The sequence below is a fragment of the Elgaria multicarinata genome, chromosome 1, assembly GCF_023053635.1.
Source record: "Elgaria multicarinata webbii isolate HBS135686 ecotype San Diego chromosome 1, rElgMul1.1.pri, whole genome shotgun sequence".
NCBI lineage: Eukaryota > Metazoa > Chordata > Lepidosauria > Squamata > Anguidae > Elgaria > Elgaria multicarinata.
Window position 1 is genome coordinate 134,244,165 of NC_086171.1, and position 16,837 is coordinate 134,261,001.

Consider the following 16,837-nt stretch of genomic DNA (forward strand, 5'->3'; position numbering starts at 1 on the left):
GACTAATTAAGATGTAACCCCTTGGACACCCACCTTCAAATAAATTCCTACTGAACTCCTCTCAGGCATTCAAACTGAATGCATGGAAAGAGAAAGTGGGTTGCACTTGTTAGTCCTGCTCTACACACATTCACTGTGTCATTTGCATCTGAGCAGGGCAGATAAAAAGCAATGCTTTAAAAAAAAACTAGGATTTTTTAATTTAAATTGGATTTTTCAATTTAAATTGGATTTTTTTAATAAAATGCTTTTTGAGGGAAAATCTATCTAAAGATAGTTTTCTATTTAAGATACATTATAGTCCAATGAAATAAGGATTAGTTTTTAATTATATAACATGAGGCTGTTTAAATTTTTTGGTAAATGAATTCCATTAATCCATTCACAATGTCATGCTCTTCCAGAAGTTTCTGTAAGATTACTTTTCTCCTTCCAATAAAGTACAGCAGAAAATTTGTCCAAATATGAATGATTAACCTATTAAACTGGAGATAGTTCACCTCGCAATAATTTCATAATTATCTATCTATGATGTGTTTCTAATAGTATAACTAAATCAGTATTTTTTATATATAACTGTAAAACTAATCTGAAAAGTTGCTATTCTAAAAACGAAACCTTCATCTGGTTGTAAATATTAAGATGATAGCAGCAAGTATGAGTCTTTGGTAACTGAGTAGTGTAAAATATAGCAAGGAAGAGTGCACTTTTGGTGGGGGGGAGTCACATGATTAAATTGAGTCTTTCTGAGTAGTGATTTAAATCATGATTTAAATCAATTCCACCCTGCATCTGAACCTACGGACAATCCATACTCTATAACTGCACAGATCTTACATACAGAGCACATCCGGTGCAAACAATATCATGAATGAAGACAGGAGTGGGCAAAAGTGGAGCCAGCAAATGAGACCCATGCAAGCAAAGCATATGTCAAATTTAAAAAGTTTAGAACAAAGTTTAGAAATACATACACAGTAACAGTATTTGTGTTATCATTAAAAGCTATTTTCTTTTAATGATTGATATTATTATCAAAAGTGATATTCCAACGTCTCTTGAACAGCCCACCAGGATGCTCTTAACCCCAGTTTATTATATAATTGTGCAAGAGGCATCCTACTACACTTTACCTTGGGAGAGGGAGGAGATTGGTCATGTTGGGAAGTTGTAATCCAACACAGTTGAAGGACACCAGTTTGAGAAAGTCTGGATTAGAACTTTCCAATAGGAAGAGAGCTTGCTTAGGAAACAAGAACCCTTCCCAGCACTATATCTCCCTCCTCTTCATCCACCATAAAAACTTGTGGGAAAGCTAAGAGGTAAGAAGCAATGCAGATCATACTAATCTGTTCGAGTTTATTCAGGAGTCTGAGCAGGTCTGCAAAATATACCTCTTCAAGAGCATATATCAATACAGGAGAAGCTTACAACATCATATTCTCCAAACATCTGTAGGAACACAAGAGCTGCTGAATTGATTTTATTGTTATGTATCACAAAAGCTTGCTTATGGTAATTTACACTCTAGTTGTAATATTTGGAATTAAATAAATAAATAAATAGATAGAAGCTTTTAAATACAATCAGTTGTGAGGGCTTTTTCCCCATTGCAATGTTTACTACATCTTTCTTTAGTGAAAAACACACACAATGAATTTGCAGAAATCCCATGACAGTGGTTAAAAGAGCATTGTCACTCATTGTCTGTTCATTGATCCAGAAAAGTCTCAGTATTTGCACACTCATCTCTTCCTTATTTCTCAGCCCACATATTCAATGCACTCCCTGGTATTTTTCCCTAATGTCTTGCGAAATATGGTTATATTCTCCAGTTCTCTGAACTTTATGCTAGTGATGGTCACAATAAAATGTTTGCAGAAGTTCTGATGGCCACCATGGCAACAATTAATCAGCTGAGCATAGGAAAAGCAAATTAAGGACTTCTGGGAGATAATGATTATAATTCCTAGGTGTGTTAAACCAACACACTTTGTTTAGGTTAGTTTAGAGTACTGGCTTCAATGGGAATTAAATGATTCAGATCTAAATATGTTTATCCAACTGTGAGAGCGTTCTGATAAAATATACTTAGTACTGAATATTTGTATAGCTCCAAGAATTTATTGGGCTCTGTACTGAACATAGTGATGCATTTCCTAGCACAAAGAATTTACAGTCTACAGCTGACGGGCAAGAAATAATTTTCTGTTAACACTAAACTTACTAAACTTTGTGGTAGGGAAGCTTAAACCTAAGTTTGGAAGAAATATATTACCCTAAGAAATTATAGACTTGTAGTATAAAGCAGCAGCATAAAATCCATATTTAGGCATTTAATAAGTGATGCTATGTTTGCTTCTGTATGCAACATGTCACTTGTGAAGATTGAGAGTATGCTAAATAGATGGCCATTTTTAAAATATAAATTCTTCTCCAAATAAAATGAAAAGCAAATTGAGGTGTGGGAAATTCAAAAGCTGTTCCCAGCATCATTTGCAAAAACACCTTTTGTTTTGTCTCACATGGACTGCAAAGCAAATGGACTGCAAAGCACCTATTATTTTAAGAGGCTCCACAACATCAGACTTAACCTTATTTTCACCAACTACAATATCACTAAATTGCACAGAACAGCACGGCGGAATTGCGCAGAACAACTAGCAAAACCACTAGCAAAATTGTTAGCTCCAGTATTAAAACTGGTATGTCTGATGAAACCAGATTCCACACTCCAATACAAACCTGGTTTACACAGCTCAGAACACAGCCAAAAAAAAAGAAAAAGGTATGTATCACAAGCACACAGGTACAGCTGGCAGCTAAAGCGGGGAAAGAGGAGACTGATGTTAAGAGGGCAATGGGAATAAATTAATATGGACAAGATGGGAGAATGGTGAAGTAAACAGAAGCAAGGGAGGATCACCAATGAGCAAACTAGGAAATATGAACATATTAGCTGGATTATTGAGTAGGAAGAATTGAGAATCTGCTGTTTGTGGTATAGTTTTGAAGGATAGATAAGATTGAGGGGAATGAGTCAGGAATTTGAGAATCCAAATCCAAAGGTAGTAGTTTAAGAGTTCTATATCAGCGCTGTCGTTCTGGAATAGGAAGGAGGAAGGGAATATGCAGAAGTCATGGGGTAAGAGTGATTGAGGGGCAAAGCTAAGCAATAGAACAAGTGGGATTAATGGTTGAGAAGGAACAGGGTTGACACATAACAGTCCTAACAGAGGAGAAACCAATAGATGATGATGATGATGATGATGATGATGATGATGATGATATTACATTTACATCCTGCCATTTTTCCACTTGCAAAAGTCCCAAGGCAGTTTACAAGGTTCTCCTTCTCTTTATCTTCACAACAACCCTGTGAGGTAGGTTAGGTGAAGAGGCAGTGACTTGCCCAAAGCCACCCAGTGAACTTCCATGGACAAGTGGGAACTAGAACTGGGATCTTCCAAGTCCAGGTGCAACACTCCAACCACTACACCACACCGGCTGTCACACTGGTACAAAGGAAAGATAGGCAAAGTAGCAGAAAAAGTAAATTATGAGAAACGATACTGGAATAGATAGGGGGAATTAAACTGGGATTTGGGGGGAGGAAATGGAAGGAAAGGGAAATGGGGTAAGGCAACAGACAGGCGCAAGAAGTTCAGCATCACCAGCGTGAAAGGAAAAACAGCAGAACAATAAGAACTACACGCAGCCCTCAGAGCGACAATCCTAAACTCACCTACTAGGGAGAAAGCTCCCAATGAAAACAGCGGGGCTTCCTTCTAAGTAGCATGCATAGGACGGCACTGTTCGTTCCCTCACTGCAGGAGACCAGGTTGCCGCCTTTCCTCTCCAAGCCAAAGCGCAGCTTCTTTGCCCACTAAAACTTTGTGTCGCCCGCCTGCAAAGCGCGGAAACTTTTTCTTCATTTTTTAAAAAAAGTTGACTTTATTTACCTCAGTTCCCCCAGTCCAGTTCAGCGGCCGCCCTCCGTCCATCGCAGCCGCCAGCTTTGCGGTGCAGCAGGCGGGCGGGCTGCCCTCACGAGCTGCTTCCCGGTTCTCCCGCTCATCCCACTGACCAGGGCTGACGGAGCTTGCAGCTTGGCTGGCCCCGGCCTCAAGGCTCGCCCACATTCCCGCCCCTTTAGGCAGGCGCGGACGTCACGCTTGTTGTCGGCTCGCTCCTTCTCGCCCTGCTCAGATTTTGAGCAGCCCCCCGACAGCTCTCCGGTGACGGAAAGATGATTGCTGACTGTCGCTCTTCCAAGCGGCCATCCGCCCTCCTCGGGCTCAGCCAGAGGCCAAAGGCTACACCTGGAGGGCGCCGGGGCGGGGAAGGGGGAGAGAGATTTTCTATCAATAAAGTGATAGAAAATCTACTCCCGTTCTCCAGAGAGGTGTAACAAGAGAGGCTTTTAACAGTCGCAGCTGGATGGCGCAGATGTGTTCCCCCCCTGGGCCAGTGCTTGCTTTTTCTTTTCTTTTCTTTTCTTACTTCACTCTAAAACGCAAATATCCTCACAGCAAAGAAGTTGATTGTTCTAATGGTCTGGCATTTTGCTCTGAGGTTTCCATATAAAAATACTTAGCCACTGACATCTTGAAAACACTGTACAAACAAATCTGGGTTGCGTCAGGCCTGAGCCCCTGTGGACAAAATCCTCCTTTAATGAGAGAGATTAGTTTTCACCTTCGATGTGGTTCGAGTTTAAGGGGAGAGACAAACTGCGAACCACAAACCCAATTGTCTCAGAAGAGTCCCAATGCACTCTGATGGACTGCTTATGCCAGAGCATGCGGTTGAACAAAGTAGCGGCCTTTAAAAATGACAAGGAATGACCTTTCTTGAATTAGGTCAGTTTCTGTTGGTGTAACTGTAAAGCCTGCTTTCTATTTAACCCAAGCTAATTCAGTAAAATAAGGGTGGGGAATCTCAGCCAAGAGGCCAAATCTAGCCCTCCAGGGTTTCCCATATGGCCATGCCGACCTCCCACTTTTCCCCTTTTCCCCAACCACCTATCATTTGGTGGTTCCACCCATGCCATTTTAGAAGGTTGAAACAGCCTCTCCTGAGGCTTAGAGCTCCATCAGAAGAGTGTTTTATTGCACACTCATTACTAAGCACTCACGGGTTTTCGTGGATTTCTCTCATGCTGTCATCTGCCTCCTGCTGCTTCTAGCCTTCTTCATGCTGCAAAAAAAGCACCCCAGTAGTAAGTCTGACTTATTTTTAAAGATGGAAGTCGCCGCTCTCTCCTGTGGTGTCCAGGAGAAGCAGCACAATCAAAACCACCCACTGAATGGGCCACATGCAGGTTGTTTACTTCTTCTTTCAAAAGAGGAAGTAATGAGGGACAAATGGGTGGGTGGAGAAGCAACAGTAAGCAAATACTATTTCCCCCTGTGTGATTACGCTCTTCATTACTGGCAGTAAGAGCTTTAAGCTACAATACCGGAGGGTGGGGGAGGCGGCTGATGTATTTTTGGCTGTACCCTGTTTATCATCACTCCTACGCAGCACTAGAAGGCGCACTCTGATGACAATGCACAATTTACAAAAATATTTCCCAACAAAAATATTTGCATATGTTAAACAGGTGTTTGAGAAGGAGGGAGAGATGCATGCACATATAACAGGAATTTAGTGGGTTTGCTGGCAAATTCCAGAGATATGTGACGCATAGAATATGGCTCATCAGAAGAGTGTTTTTAATGAAACCATGTTTCCAGCTTTAACTTTAAGGTTTAGTAAATACATTATAAGATCTGTCTCTGGACTGATGCTCATAATCTGTCAGCTTTAGGGCTGTCAACTCTTCAGCTGACCACTGCAGATGTGTTGTGATATGCAGATGATGTTTACCTCCAGAGTTGTGAAAAGCATCCTATGCTAACTTCTGTAATCATTGTGTTATTAAAGGCACAAAAGGAAACTAGTCATTTTTCCTGGTCAGTTGGCAATACTTCTCTGCTTCTGCTGGCTGCATTTTTCTTCCTCCTCAGAAGTTCAATGGGCTTACTCCCTGGCAGGCCCTCACTGGATTGCTCCCTATGTCTTATACTTTGAATAGCATCTGCAGTTTTGTAAGCCTCTGCAAACTTGCTTAGTGTGGTTAATTTAAGGTGATCATCAAGTTTTTACAATCTCGTTGCTGATAGTTTTATTGGTTTATTTGTTGTATTTTATTGCTGTTTAATTGTTTTAACATTGTTGTTATGATTTTTATGAAGTTCAGGATATAAATACACCACCCTGAGATCTTATTCATATGGGGCGGGATATAAATGTTTTAAATAAATAAATAGAGATAAATAAATAAATAAATAAATAGGTCCTATTAGGTTATTTCATTGAAATTTTGGAGCAGTTAATTATCTTGAGGGAAGTTCCGCTTTCCCTCCACTGCCCCCCAAAAGTATTATACGCAGAGTAGGTGTGTGTGAAAAAATATATTTAGGTCAGATCCTCAGCTCATGTAAAATGGCACTAGAATTTAATTCAGTGGAATTATGGGTTGAATCTAAACTTAGTCAAACTTAGAATAGAACCATTGAAATCAGTGAGGACAAATTTGTCATCACTGACAAGTCTGATTGATTTCAGTGGGTCTACTCTAAGTATGATCTGAGGCTATTTATATCAGTGTAACTAGGTCATGCTGATATCCCCTTTTTCCTGCAGCCTCCCAGAGAGAGGGTTGGGGGAGCTGATTTTGAGAGGGTGAAGGGGACTGCATGATCAGAGATCTGCTTTCACAATATTGGATTCCGCAGTATGACATTTTTTGCCTTTCAACTTATTCATTGTAAAGCAACTGTGGAAAGACTACTTTACGGCTCTCTTGCTTGAAGAGAAATTTGGGGTTATAAATCTGAGCATACTGCTTTGTTTTGTTAGGCTCATTCAATGTTTTCCATTTGTCCTCTCCCTTAACAAATATTACCTATTGTTTTATATCAGGGTTGGGCAACCTTGGGAGCTCCAGGGGCCATTTTCACTTCCCCAGACTCTACCCCTACAGACTGCAGTCTGAGGGGCACCATGTGTCCATGTATTCCCCCATCAGCACCAAATCTTTTGGCAAACCACTCTGTGGCACTACAGAGCCCTACTATACCCAAATTTAGCTAGTTTACAAGCTAAATTTAACTGTTTTGGCACTCTGTAGCAACTACAGATTACCAAATGGGCCAAATTTAGTTTGTAAACTAAAATTGGCCATTTTGGTGCTCTGTACATACACCATCGAACGATAGATAAATAGATATGGAGCAGTGGGGACTGCATGGGGGGATGGCAGGGACCACATACAGCATGTGGGTCATTCATTGTCCCACCACCATTTTATATATATCATAGAATCATAGAATCATACAATAGTAGAGTTGGAAGGGCCCTATAAGGCCATCGAGTCCAACCCCCTTCTCAATGTATATAGTAGATGTATTTTTTTAACTAACATATCAACAGTTTAAATTGGATGTGATTTCTGTGGCACATTCTTCAGTCTTGTTGACCATTTAGGCCTTGAAATGATCAGCGAGAATGACTGACAAATGTGGCACTTAATATTTAAGGTGTATTTATCAGTTTCAAACATCTCAAACATATAAACTCCTTTCTTACTAACCATTCCCTTCTCTGTATGTTATTCAACCCATTTTTGGACACATGACCTTGTGCCCTATCTTTTCCTCATGAGTTGGAGGAATTTCACATTTCATTGCCTCTGACTCCCTCAATTTCAGATGGACCAAATAGGGTCATTTAATGGGGCTCTTAATTAGACCTTAATTTATTTACATTTTTAATCCACTCCACCAAAGGCTTGAGGGAACTGATAATTCCTCTTCTTTATTTATATTTTGTGTGTTGAAAACAATACAGAATGAAGAAACTCTTACCTCAGCTTCATCAGATTTCTTGTTGGAGAGCTCCATCAGACGGGGGGGGGGGAATCACGCTTGCCTCCTGTGGCTTCTCCGCCCCTGCTTTCATCGCTCAATATATCCTCTTTCTCTCAGGTAGAGGAAAGAGGAAGTAAAAAGTGTATGTGACCCATTCAGGGGTCATCTTTATTGCGCCGCTTCTCCTGTACACAGCAGGAGATAGCAGCAACTCCCGTGTTTAAAATAAATTGGACTTACTGGAGTGTTTTGTTGTGGCATGAAGGCTAGAAGGGGTGGGAGGCATGTAGGAGGCAGACGATGTCGTGAGAGGGACCCACAAAAATCTGTGAGTGCCCAGCAATGAGAATGCAATAAAACAATCATCTGATGGAGCTCAGAGTTCCTGATCTCACAACTTTGGCTAAGTCTGTAGCATATCATTTAAGAAACCTGTCTGACTGATAGAATACCATCTTCAGTACTGGATCTAATAATGTTGCTAGTACTTGCTGCTCTACACAATTCAGTAATGCTGTAGGTTTTGAAAATAAAGTTGAGTGGGTTCTTGTGGAGTTTCTTAAAATAGCAGGTGCTTTGCAACCCGTTTATGTATGTGCATTTCATGTGAGACAAAACAAAGGATGTGTTTGAAAATGATGCTAGGAACAGCTTTTGAATTTCCCACACCTCAATTTGCTTTTTAGTTGGTTCGGAGAACAAACATTCATGTCACAATAAATTTGTTAATCATTAAAGTGCCATAGGAATCTGTGTTATTTTTACCACATCACACCAACACAGTTGCTCTTCAGTAAAGTATACTCACTGTATTGCAACAAATTGTAAGTGACCAGAGTTCTGCAACAATGGGCTAAGCATCTTTTCAATTGGTGAACCAATTCAACCCACAGCCACCTTATGATGAATCAAAACATATAACTGTTGTCTTTGCATTCTTTCCCATATACAATAACATAACACAGCAATGGCATCCCTATAAACTGCAGTGGGCCGTAAAACATTTTGAAAAGAGCATGTGAAAATCTGATTTCTCTGGATTTGGGATCATTTTCCCCAGGCAACACTCTTCCACCAGGTTAGAAACATCCCTTCTACGACTAGAAGAGGCTTTCTTCTAGTGGAAGAACACCTTTGGATCCATGCCATTATTCAATATTACAGATGAAGTAGGTTGCTGTTTTTGGTATTGCTGGATGGAAATAACCCCAACTGTTGTGCAACTTCCGTTCTTTCAGTGACTAGACTCTAGATAGAACTTCAGTTCTTTCAGTAACTAGGGCCACTGGCAATAGACTCTACTCCTGAATAGAAATGCATAGAATTGAGTTGTGTCTGTATGCCTGAAACTTGTTGCACTGGGGCTTACTCCATGCCAATAGTAGTGCCTGAAAAACAGTGATCCTTAGTGGAGGAGGCTTTAGCTTCCTCCTCCCTCAACAACTCCTGAAGCAACACCCCCTCCTCCTAACTCCTGTGTGTGTGCATGTGTGCGCGTGCAAACGCAAGTGCTGCCTCTTGGCCACCTGCTGACAGCCAATGCAGCTGTCAAGATCAAAAGGTTGTGCACCCCCGCTCTGAACCCTGTTTCACATCTGTGACATTAAAGAACTATTGCAGTGCTTTGACAAAACAGAGAATACCATATACAAACAGAGTCTCACACATACTTTGTGCAATGCCCTGTGTTCCATTTTGGCATAATGGAATTATGGAGGCTCACAGAAAAGGTTACTAGTGCACAGTGATGGGACTTGCTGCTGAGCACAGCATAGCCTACTTGGCTGTCCAACAATCTGAACAGGTGCAGTTGCACAAATTATTGCTTCCATAAGTACAGATTAAGCCAATCTATGGTATCAGACAGTAAGATTTTAGTAGTAGTAGTAGTAGTAGTAGTAGTAGTAGTAATAGAGGAAACATCTGAAATCAGTGAGCTGGTATTGCAGTGTGAAGGATTCATCAGTCACCTCCAGTCTTTTCTATTTTTCAGCACATCACCTTTCAGACACCTAAGCATTTGTGATGAATATTAATGTAATATTTTAAAAGTATTCCAGCTGGGTCCATAAGCACAATTCAGACCTAGCTTCTTCACCTTCACAAGTTAAATGGCAAATGTGCATTTTTTAAAAAAAAAAAGGTGAAGGAAGTATGACACAAAAGTTTTAAATTAGATGACCACAAATCAGCTGCCTAGCTTCAAAGCAAAGGCTATTGTCTTAAGCCATGCAGACTGCAGATCCAGCTAACAGAAATCCAGCAACCCATCCATCCCAAAATAGTAGGTGCATTTCTCACTTGTTCTGATTTCTCCAGGTGGTTGCCATGGCTGCACATTTGGAGACCACCAACTTCAAGTGTTCAACAGAGCACACTATGTAGAAAAAAGGGGTTCCCACTTGTTTCCTAACAAATACAAATAAATTCTAGCTGCCAGAAATGAAACCAGCAAGTTTTGGGGGATAGGCAGTGGTAGTACTTAAGTGACAAAGCAAAACCTTACACATTCATTAGCAAAATTATCATTCCCCAGCCTGCTCCAGCAATTTCTACTTTCCCCCTTTATATTCTCCAACTTATTTATATATTTTCATATAAGCATCTCTCTTTTTTTCTTTACAGCAGATAAGTGAATAATTCATATATGCAGGGTGGGGCACTACTATCCAAATCAAAGGTGCATTCTTCTAGCCAATTTATGCCCAAATCTATTGATCCACTTAGCACTGTCAACTGTCATAATTCAGGATATTTGCAAAACTACCAATCTCTCTTCTTTGGCCTATCAGCATAATAAATGATAGAATGGCCACATCAGGTATGTATCAGCTCAGCAGTAATGATGACAGCTTTTGCTACCACCAGTATTAAAACCATGAAGTTCAAACTTATGTTCTCTATGAAAATAGAACTGGATCACAGGGTTGGACCATTAACTGAGGTACTGTAAAATTAATAATGCATACTAAAAAATGAGCTCCCACTCTCTTTTAAATTATATTAGAAACAATAAACATCTTCAATAAATCAAATGGAGAGTAGTTCATTATCTAATTTGTTTGTTGTTGTTCCTTCTAATATCTCCTACTCCTAATGCTTCTAATTGCTTATAATTACAGGCTCTATTGGTGTCTTCCCACCACTTTTTGAGTAATCATTCTATACTGCATCTATCAATGCATTTTGATGCATACTACATCTGGTCATAGTTAACTGTGTATCTAGTATATTATTTGGTTCTTTCTGCTGTCTTCCATCATCTTTGTTCAGGTGTTTTCCTAGTAATCCCACTTAGAATTATCACCATCATCTTCCCTATATTGCCTTTTCCCACAGGTTTGAACGCTGTTGTTTTTTCCTATTAAGATTTCTGTTCCTCATTTCATTTATTTATCATTAGTTGCACTAGCTGGAAGGAAAGATTTGTGTTTCAAGTTTTCCTTTGGGGTTTGCCCTCAACTTTTGTTCTTGTTTTCAATTTGTCTTAAAAGTTAGTGGTATATGAGTAACTAAAATGCTTGCAGCCCAGTATTGTACATTCACCTAGGGCATGTCTATACAGCTTCTTCACCCCGACCTAATTGCGCATATTCACGTTTTAGGACACACGATGCAGCCACCCATTTGCCACAGTGCCGGTTCTTTAACGTGATGATGCGCATATTTGCATTTGTGATTTACCGCGACTTTTGGATCAACGTCCGAGTTTGCACCGCATTGTCCTTATGTGTTGTTGGGGGAGTTAAATTGAATTTTGACACGTGGGTGTAGTTTTGAGGGCAGGACAAAATGATTGGCGATTTCCCACCTTCCCACATATCACATCCTCCTCTGGATCCATCGTTCCTTCGTAAGATGAAGCTTTTAAAATTAAAACAAAGAGGGGAGAACAGGCAGCAAAAGGGAGGAGACATGTTCAGTCCCCCACTCGCATCCTCGACTCGCGTCTCATTCCTTTCCTCACTCGGTTTTCCTCTTCTATGAATCTGCGGAGCTTTGCAGATAAAATGTATAGCTTCATTTGTCTGTACTCCATAGCATCATATATGCGATTATGCAATAATGCGCATGTGCACATTAATAACTGCACTACAAAAAAAATCAGGAGATAAATCTCTGTTGCTGCTGCAGTGTGACGCTCATTGGCTAGATTCGAATCAACTAAAATTTGGGTTAATAATAATAATAAATAATATATTTATTTGTTACCCACCTCTCCCTCTGATGACACTCATAGTGTGTACAATTAAAATTAAGTGAGAAGCAATCCCGCTGTTGTATAGACGGGGGCCTAATATCACTGCAACAGTGAATTGACTGCAGTATCTTGTGCATGACAGTTTGGTTCTGCTCCTTGACAAGAAATTTCCTATTTCCTGCCCCGCCCCACTCCCTGGTTTGTTGAACACCTAAAAAGGTGTTATTGTTGACCAGAGACAGGGAAGTGATCGTCCATTCTGAGAGAGTGTTATGTTTTTTCCCTTAGCTGCCAACAATCACCCACTCCATTAGGAAAATGCAGTTCACCCATTTCCTATCCCACTTGGACAATTCCAATTTTCTGATGGGAGCAGCACTCAGCAGCAGCAATGTGCCACTCTATCATGTTCTTTCTAGCCCTACCATTACTGATAGGGATATAAGGAACTTGTGCTCCATTCCCTCTTATTAGGAAATGAGAGATCACACCAGAGGTCTATGCAGCATAGCACAATATAGAGGTTCATCAGACGAGCATTTTATCACACATTCGCTACTGCCCACTTACAGATATGCGCACATCTTTTAGACAATGACATCCATCTCCTCCATGCCTCTTGCTCCTTCCACTTGTTTGTCCTTCACAAAATAGACCCCTTTTAATAATACTAATAATAATAATCGGAATGTGTCGCGATCTCCTGCTATGTGCAGGAAAAGTGGTGCGATTAAAACAGCCCCTGAATGGGCCACATGGACTTTGTTTACTTCCTCTTTCCCCTCCGGAAAAGTAATGATCGAAAACGCAGGGGCGGAGAAGCAACAGTAAGAAAACATGATTTCCCCTGTGTGATGACACTCATAGTGTGTACAAAGGAGTTGATACACCTTGGTTCTTAACACCTGTGGGGGGGGGGGGACTGGACAAACCCTGTCTGAAAATGCATTGCATCATTTATCAGAAGATGGTTCTGCAGGGGCCTTCCTGGTGCCATTATTATTATTATTATTATTATTATTATTATTATTATTATTATTTCTTAGCTGCCTCCCCCTCTGGATCAAGGCAGGGAACAACGTTGAATACAAAAATATAAAATACATAAAACTGATTAAAAACATAATACATTATTAAAATCCTAAAATATTTTAAGACATTTTAAAATTCGACTGGGTAGGCCTGCCGGAAGAGATCTGTCTTTATAGCTTTTTTTAAATTCAGAAAGACTATTAAGCTGGCAGATCTCTCCTGGCAGGCCATTCCTGTCTCGGAGCAGCAGAATAGAAGGTCCTCTGGATAATGTTTGTCAGCCTTTTGGCTGACTGAAGTAAATTCTTCCCAGAGGACCTGAGTGTGCAGTGTGGATTGTACGGGAGAAGGCGATTCCACAGGTAACCTGGACCCAAACCATGTAGGGCTCATAGTCTTACTCAAAAGAGAGGGATGTTAACACACAGGCATTATAAATTCCAGTTTAATATGATTTTGTGTTACCTGAAACAGATTTATTTAATCTACAGGTTACCTATACTTAAGTGTTACCATTTGTTCCTCTTTAAAAAACAGGAAGGGGACCATAGAACTTGGACAAGTTTGCTTAACATGAGCAGATGCTGCAGAATCTGTTGAACATGTCTGCGTAATGAGGTATAGAAATGTGACCACATAAATTCACAGATGTGTGCGTGTGTGTGTGTGTGTGTGTGAATCTGTAAATATACATCTGTTTCTGCTTCACTCTCGCACTTAACCAGAAAGAAAGTCTAATCAATTACTCTCTCCAAAGCCTATGAAATTCAATAAAGAAATAATTCCTTTCAGACTGACATAACTCATAAAAGTTACAACATGTGACATAATTGCTAAAATAAGCCTATTATGTGAATAAATCTAGTTAGTGTATTCATATGTATGTAATCATCAAAAAATATGGCATCGTAGAATGTTTCCTGAAACAACAGAAAGGAGTGTATTGCATGGGGGGTGTGGGTAATGTAAAGAATCATATGCAGTAGTTACAAGCAAAATTACTTGCTTCAATGGGGGGGGTGCAAATCTTGCAAAACAAGAACCATACATCTACATTCTACAATAATTTTGTACTATAATATAACTCGAATACTATAAACTAGATTGATGGCAAGGGACTTTTTATATGTTACATTTTATACCATATTTGATTTTGATTTTCCCTAATATTTGTAGCGAAGAAGTAAATAACAATATTTGTTATTGTTAGTGAAAAGAAAAGCACACACACCCCAGTATATAAATTAATGTGGGGTAAGCATCCTATCCATTTTTGTGCTTGTGTAAAACGTGATATTTAAATCATGATGTAAGGAAGAGCCATCCTTATCTTTGATACATTTTCCCCCAGCACCTTTGAAATAAAGAAAAATGAGTAGACCTACAGTGGTAATGTCCAGGAATAAGAAATCTATTTGTATTAGCCAAATCTTATATACTACCAGGATTGACCATTATTTCTTTCTTTTATATCCGTACTTTTTGGTTTAATGCTGCACACAATATTATTATTATTATTATTATTATTATTATTATTATTATTATTTATTTATTTATATAGCACCATCAATGTACATGGTGCTGTACAGAGTAAAACAGTAAATAGCAAGACCCTAATACATAAGTTAGGAATGGTATTTTTCCTTCCAGAAAATCATCCTATTCTATCATTCCAAGAACTACTTAATATTTCTTTATTTTAAATCAGCACTGTACTACTCAAACAGGTATTGAGGCACTCATACTAATTCATTTGCTGTTTTTCCAGAAGGAAAATTAATACACAGAACCATACTTCTGTGTATTTTAATTATAACAAAAGGGGGACGTTATTTTCACATTTATATCTGGAACATCAGCAGGACTTGCAGTCACAGCACATAATCTAATATAAGATGGGCAGTACAATTGTCAGAATCTGTGTGCCTCCTTCACACATTTCAGTAGAAGATTTAAAAAAAGCTTTGGTGGAAAAACCAAGACTATATTTAAAAAGGGTTCTACATTTTTACTGCCTCTTACTTTGGACAACACAGTGAGTACTGAGTGAGTAATGACAGCTATTGGTTTTTAGAACATTTAAAACTTACTGTTAATAAAAGATAATTGTGTAGTTAGTGGAGTTGTTAATTAGTAGGCAAGAGTGCCATCTTTCTGTACCAGACACTTTATTTGAGCCAGTGTGGTATAGTGGCTGTGTTGGACTGGGAGTCATGAGATCTGGGTTCTAGTCTCCACTCAGCCAATGAAACCCACTGGCTGACTTTGGGCCAGTCATAAACTCTCAGTCCAACCTACCTCACAAGGTTGTTGTTGTGAGGATAAAATGGAGAGTAGGATGTACGCCGCCTTGGATTCATTGGAGGAAAAAAAGTGGGATATAAATGCAATAATAAATAAATAAATAAATAAATAAATAAATAAATAAAATTGATGGGACAGAAATATAGATTAGAATCAAAAGAACCATGGCATTACTTCCCCATGTGCATCATCTCCCCAATTCTGCACACTGTTTGACAATATAGTTATCTGAGCCAGAGGACTCTGCAGTGCAGTGTCCAAGTTGTGCATGAGCAGCTGCAGTTATAAACAGAAGTTTTCACCAGTCCATTCATGTGCAGACATGCTTCAGCTGCATGCACAGCCCTCTTAGGATCCCAGTCATAATAAACAACTTTGGCTCAATATCAGAAAGTGAAAGCTGGGTAATAGGAACCTAACTTTGCATATAGTCACTATTAGAAGCTCTTTTACCAGCAGTAGGAGTGATGTTGACCACTTCAACTTCTTCTGTGTGGTTTAATAACTTGGAATTAATGGATTGAATCCAGAGATGCATGGAGCGGAACTCTGCTAACGGCATTCTCCTGCAGGCTGAATGGGGAGAGTCAATGTTCACTGATTAGACTCAACCTTTGAAGTGCCCTGTGCCTCCTCAAATCTATGCTCTGCAGGATTAGAGGACTCTACAGAACAGTGTGGGAGGTGTTGCTGCTGGATGCAGAATGAAGGGAAATTAGAAACTATTGCCTCTTCCCCGGCCCCTCCTATAGTAGATCTGACTCACTTCTGTGAATAGAAGGAGCCTTTCCATTCATGGAACAGCAAGTCTGAATCAAATCTATCGTTTTAATTATCTTTAATTAATGTTCTTTCACCAACTGGAACCTTAATGAATTTGGCAACCTGAATTCCTTTATATTTCACAGTGTGGCAAGTCTCACTGCAACACTTGTTATTTAGTTTATTATTTTTAACAGCAGAGTGCTATGCGATGTGATAAGCAAAAAATATTCTACCTTACCAGGACATTAACCTTAGTCCCTTCTTAGCAGGTGGAAAAGGGACTTGATTACAAGTCAAAATGAATAGATTTACTATTTAATAATAATGTAAATTTTGCGGACTCTTCCTGTGAATAACACAGATACATTAGCTATCAAGAGAAATTGGTAATTTGGAAACCAGTGAAGTAAATGCCAATTGTGTCATTAATGTTAATAAATTAATGTGTTCTAAAGTTTGTTGGGGGAAATAATAACTGTATATTAATATACAAGTATCTCATTTTCAAGCCATGAAACGAGAGATATTGTTGAAACAGAAATGCAGTGCTTCCTCTGAAATATTAACATGTAAAATAAAAAGGGGTTAACAAACTAAGGAAGGTACTTTATTTTATTTA